At 38.2% G+C, this 5,955-nt stretch overlaps 1 long non-coding RNA gene across 1 annotated transcript; it reads left to right on the top strand.

Annotated features, from left to right (window-relative positions):
• The first annotated feature begins 382 nt into the window (after nucleotides 1-382).
• LOC133738443 (uncharacterized) lies at nucleotides 383-1,954 on the top strand. The gene is made up of 2 exons (XR_009860131.1): nucleotides 383-1,065; nucleotides 1,549-1,954. It is a non-coding gene; the product is annotated as an uncharacterized LOC133738443 (long non-coding RNA).
• The last annotated feature ends 4,001 nt before the right edge of the window (nucleotides 1,955-5,955 follow it).

The following is a 5,955-nucleotide window of genomic DNA, read 5'->3' as shown; positions in this document are numbered from 1 at the left end:
AGACATGAATGTGGTCCCATTTTGTAGAGACTTGTTCCTCCAAATGATGATTTAAAGTCCAAATTTTCTTGATTAACTATTTTTTTTTTTAGTTGGTTGAACTTGCTTTAAATAGCTGGTGGTAGTAGTTATTTGAGACGAATAAGATAGAGGCAAATAATAATAGGAAATTTTCTATCGGCTTGTCTTTGTCATGGTGTCTAATGAACTAGTCTTCACGTATACCACATTTGTCGGTCATTATTTGCCTTCTTTCTTGTGAGCCAACTAAATTTAGACCACTTATATCGTATTCTTAGCTTTTAATTCAGGAAAAATGTAGTTCTTTTCTTTTATGTCAAAACCCACATTTCCCCTAATCATCTACTAGTTGTGTGGGAGTGGATGGGGGTACCAAGTAATTAAGCATGTTTTTCCTGTCTTTTATTTTTGGAAAAAATATTGTTTAGTCCCTGTACTCTGATTCTGTCCTCATTTCAGTTCTTGACATTCTAATTTAATCTGAAAAGTCCCTGAGGTCACAATTTTCGTCCGATTGGTACACTCCGTCCAATTGCTCCGTTTGTAGGCTGACTTGGCATTAAAGTCAACGCCACGTAAGCCTTTCTAATTGTGAAATGTCCATACTATCCATGCCCTCTATTACGGGTGTTTAGGCCGAACCCTTCTCCATCCATTTCTTGAGAAGCATCAGATCGAGCCCCAAAAATCAAGTCGTGTTGTAATGATGGTGACTCAGCCTTCTCTCCACTTTCCGGCTACCTCTCGACGTCAGACCGGTGTTGTTCGACTCCTCTTGGCGGCGCAGACCGGAGCCCAGTCTTCCTTGCTCCGAACGAGCGGTGACGGTGGCCGGGCAAAGCCTGAAAGCTTCACGTGTTTCCGGCGAGGTTTTCCAATTCGGGCCAAATTGTGGCAGCTCACTGGTGTCAGAAGCTTCCTCTCGTCCTCGCCGACCTATCCACGGTGTTGGTTTGTCCAGATGATAAGGCATGAGATAGAATCGAAGCCGGGAAGCTTCGATGCTTTCGGCGAGTTTTCCGGCAACTCCGGTCACCGTTGATGGTAAGTGATGTATGAAACTTGATCAACTCTTCGAGATCTACATGTCTATATACTTAGTTTTGTTTTGTTAAGGTTTGAGAAATATGGAGTTTTGGGTGATTTCGGCCACCGTTAAAACCACCGTGTGTAGCGACGGTGCTGGTCTTCTCTGCTCATTTTGGATTCAGTTCTTGCTCAGGAACATGTATTGATTACTTGTTTATGCTTAAATTCAAGAAATGGAGGAATTGGATAATTGGAAGGTTAAGCTGGTTGCTCGGGGAAGATAAGTAGAAACAGTAGTTGTTTTCTTTGATTTTTGGTATTCATACTTGTTAAGTTGGTTAATATGATAATCGAAACTGTGGCGCTTGAACAGGAAAGTAAAGCAAGAATTTGTGGGTGCTATGTGATCATGCACCGAGAGCTCATAGAATGGAGTTTTGAAACTTGAGAAGCTTGCTAGAGTTTCAATGTATATGTTTGAAAAAGTTGTTGTTGCAGGTGTGGCGTTTGAAGTGACAAATTCAAGCACTTTGGAGTTATTTTTTGGTCAAGAATGGGGGAAAAGGCAGGGGGTATATTGGACAATTTGCATGTTACATGACATGCAAACTGCTGAGCTAGTGTGCCTATGAGTGCCACATCAGCAACTTAACGGCCCGATTTGACGGAATGTTAATGGTGAGAATCGATTAGACGGAAATTGTTACCTCAGGGATTTTTCAAATTAAATTACAATGTCAGGGACTGAAACGATGACAGAGTCTTAGTACAGGGACTAAACACTATTTTCTCCTTTATTTTTAGTTTTCTGATGGTGATGGTGCTATAGATCCCAAAAAGTATTACAAAATTTTAATACCAAATGAGGTGGCATATGCTATGTCATCAGCTTTTGTTTAGAAAACTAGTGAGGTGGATTTTCCATATTTTGATAATTATGTTATTTAGACTATTTACCAGCAAGGACACATGAATATGATTCATGTCTCATTCATGTCTCATATCATTCATTGGAAATATAGGAAAAGGGATGTGAATCATCTGATATTAAAGTGCAGCTAGTGCTGCAATCAAAACCCAATCAATAAAAAAATCACGATGGACAAGAGGAAGAACTTAAACATGCAGGGTTTAATACATTTTAATGGCGGAGATTTGCAACAGAAAACTTCACAGAGAGAGAGAGAGCAGCTTTTGCTTATGTCATGTTATGGGTGAATGAACTGAACCTCCAACAAGATATCTGAAATAGCAATAGCAAAAAGGGATCAAGTCTGGAGATTAATTGGTATGGTGAGGGTGGAGTTGTGGAGGCGATTCCCAGAAAATGATAAGGGATTAAATTTAATTTTTTGTTTAGGCTGAATATAATATAATAAAAAATAAATAAATTCCACCTCATCAATATATTTTTAAGGCAAAATGCTAACATGGCGCATGCCACATCATTTGGGATCTAAATTTTGTATAAAAATTTGGGATCTCTAGCATTTTTCATTTTTTTAATCTCTCTTGATTAAATTGATTTTCAAAATGTTTAATATATGAGGAGTAATAATGTCAAAATTTCTATTGTGGTTGAGAAACTCTGATTTCTATAATTTAAATTATAGGTTATTCAGTCAATCAAGGTACAATCTATATATCGTGAAGCAAATAGTGTTTCCCACAGATTGGCACACCTTGCTAGTCCTTATTTAGATGAGTATTGGTTAGAGAAAGCTCTTGTTATTATTCAGGATGCTCTATGAGGATTCTTGTACTAGTACTCGAGGTGAAAGTTATGTCCCTCTCGTTGTACAATATTTTTTCTGATATTAATAATATTCAGACGTGAGGCTGAGGCCCCAGTAAGGTCGGGTTCCAAATCCCTTAAAAAAAAGTTAATTCAAATGATAGATTAGTTAATTATTATTTCATCCATAAACTAATTTATAGAGACGAAAAAAAAAAAGGTTGTAATACGGTGGATTTGAATGGAACCACTAGGAAGAGAAGAAAAACGACTATAAACTGGAAAAAAAATCAAAGTCTCAACGAGTTTCTTTATGAGTTGGATCCGGATCCTCTCCTTAGCTAGCTATTGTCCTTGATTATCTTTGACTTCTAATTTTATCCGTCCATTCAAAATTCAAAGACTAGTACCACTCCACATCAGCAGCTGATTTATAATTGAGCAAAATTTAGATTTTCAAGACTGACAACTATTTTTTCTCCGTTTTGTTTCCGTCAATGTCAGCCTCAAGGTCTCACAGTTAGAAACACATATTACAGAGATTGAGATAATAGAACCAGCTTAACCGACTTTACCATCTTTATGAACATAATATCAACTCAGGCGGTGTCTCAATAGAAGACGTAACTTAATTTGGGTTTTTTTTTTTACCATCAAAAGAACGACCACGACAACTACAAGAAGCATGAATAGGCGACATATCCCCTAAACGTGTATAGGCTACAGTATACACGATGTAACCGAAGCTGAGGGCGATGGACCTGACTTTTCATTTTTCAAAATGAACTAATGCCACACTAAACGTGCCAGATAATTTCCATTCAGATGATGTAAGTCCCCATCAGTGTAAGTCCCCATCATTGATTGACATACTTTTTTATTTTCCAAATGAAAGAAATAGTTTTAATAAATATAAAGCTAGAGTTACAAGGTTGTCAAGCTAGCAGTAGCGTAAAATATTGCTTGGCTGGTGGGAAAGTTTTTGTCGTGGTTTGTAACTTCAATAGAGTTTCTTACCAAGGATGAGACCACGACATGATCTTCTTGAGTCTTGACTATGATCCTGGGCCTCTACAACTTTCTTTGTATTGTGATGGTTGTGTTGTTGGTGATGGGAGGATCGATTGTCTATGGTTAATTTTGTTGGTGGCAATTAGGGCTGAGCATGGATCCGAGTCCAGTTGAAAATTTGTAAAAATCGGGTCGAACCTGAAATTTTTGGGTCAGTCTTGTATTGAGTTTTTCATATACTAGGACAGAAAAGAATCTGAACTGAATATTTTTTTTGTTCGGTTTTTTGTGTTTTCGGTCTCCTCACATCATTTTGAAATTCGAAAATTGCAGACAAAGATCTATTGCCGATTCTTCCAGAAACCATCATCTTTCACAAATCTAACTCATATTCTTTTAGTTCTTTCATCAATCTAGGGCAGCATCAACCTAGAAACATAGATCGATCGATCAATTCACCGGACCATAGAGTTGCATGAAGAAACTAAGAAGAAAAAACAAAACACATAAAATAAGATCGATCTTTTGTGGCCTAGAAGAAGATTGATCTTTGTGGTATGGAAGAGACAACGCACGTGCATATGCATGGTAAGGTATGGTGGCCATAGTTTTTTTTTTTGTTGGTCTGTAGGTAGGTGGCCATAGTTTTAGGCATGAAGAAAATAAGAGGAAAAAAAAGAAAAAAAAAGAAAGGAGGGAGTCGGCTGAGTGGGGAGGAAAAGAATAGAGTAAGAAAGAGACAACTTATTATGTGGACAAGCATATGTGTGTGTGGAGTGTGAGACACTCAAGACTGAGATCGAACCGGACAGAAATGAGAAAATTAAGAAGAAAATTTGTACCGAACTGACTTGTTTATGATTTTTCAGATTTTTAATTTTTTTTTTCACTCTTTAACCACCCGTTACGCGTTAGGTTTTAATCACAAAATGTCTCGTTATAATTGAGTGTGATCTATTCACTTATAAGTTATATTTTATTTGTCACTTTTCTAATATGAAATCTTTACTCACCAACACTAATTCAGTCTAAGTCTTATTTCATTATTATTTTAATATTTGTTTGTGAATCTTTTTTCTAGTAGAAGCGTCGAAATACAATTGGGTTTTTGCTAATTTATCTCATTTCTAGAGATTTTTTTTCCACTAACCCCATTAAGTTTTTTTAATTTTCCCTTAGCCAAAACACTCTAAGGAAGTCTTCCCTAATACCTAATTAAAGTTTTTTTATTTATTATTTTTTTTAAGACTATTTTACCCTTAGCCTTTTGTTACTTAGAGAGAAAGAAAATGGAAGAGAGAGAAACTATAAGAGACTTCGCGGAGTCCGGTAACCGGTCGTCGCCCACCGGACTTTTCTGAAAACCTCGCCGGAGGTCCCCAAAGAGGTCGTCAGAGATTTCATAGGTCGCCGGAAAGGTTTATTTCCCCTAATAGATGTCTATTGTCCCCCAATAGAACTTTCGGTAGCCGGAATGAGAACTAATCTTCCTAAAATCAGAGAAATAAAACTTTGATTAAAGAAAAAAAGAAGAGATTATATCAATTTTAAAACGTCTATTGCCCCCCCAATAAACATTCAAAACTTTTTTTTTTTCCTTTCCTTCTGCCCCATTACTTAAAAAAAAAAAAAACAAAACAAAAATCTGATTTGGGCACCCAGAAATTGCTCTGGGCACCTAAGTAAACAAATTGAAATTTTCTCTTCTGCCTCGCACATCCAGTCAGTCCAGGACGCCAATCTTGGCTTCCAGCAAGGCGTCCCCGGAAGCACTTCTCCAACCAAACCGGTCACCACCGTCCAACGCCGCCGTAGAGAGAGAATTTTGATTCCTAGCCTACCGGAATCGGTGTTGCAGAAAACTCGTCTCTCTTTCTCTCTTGCTCTAGGCGGTTTTCGTCACAACATCGTCAATTCCTTCTATATGCTCTAACCATGACAGCCGGCAAATCGGAGAACTAGTCGACCTTGATCGTCAGCGAGAACGAGAGGTCAAGGGTGAGCTTCGGCAATGAGTGGACTCCGACGTGGTTGAGTTGGATTCGGGCGAGCTCTAGGACCGGGTCAGAGGGGAAGAGGATGAACACGGCGGTGGAGAGGGATGAGAGAGAGAGAGATTGATCGGAGATGGATGAGAGGGAGGAGGAGAGGAGAGAGAG

This window comes from Rosa rugosa, chromosome 1, assembly GCF_958449725.1.
Source record: "Rosa rugosa chromosome 1, drRosRugo1.1, whole genome shotgun sequence".
In the NCBI taxonomy this organism is placed as follows: Eukaryota; Viridiplantae; Streptophyta; class Magnoliopsida; order Rosales; family Rosaceae; genus Rosa; species Rosa rugosa.
The sequence above is the reverse complement of the archived record's forward strand: the minus strand, read 5'-3'. Positions and strand labels throughout refer to the sequence as shown.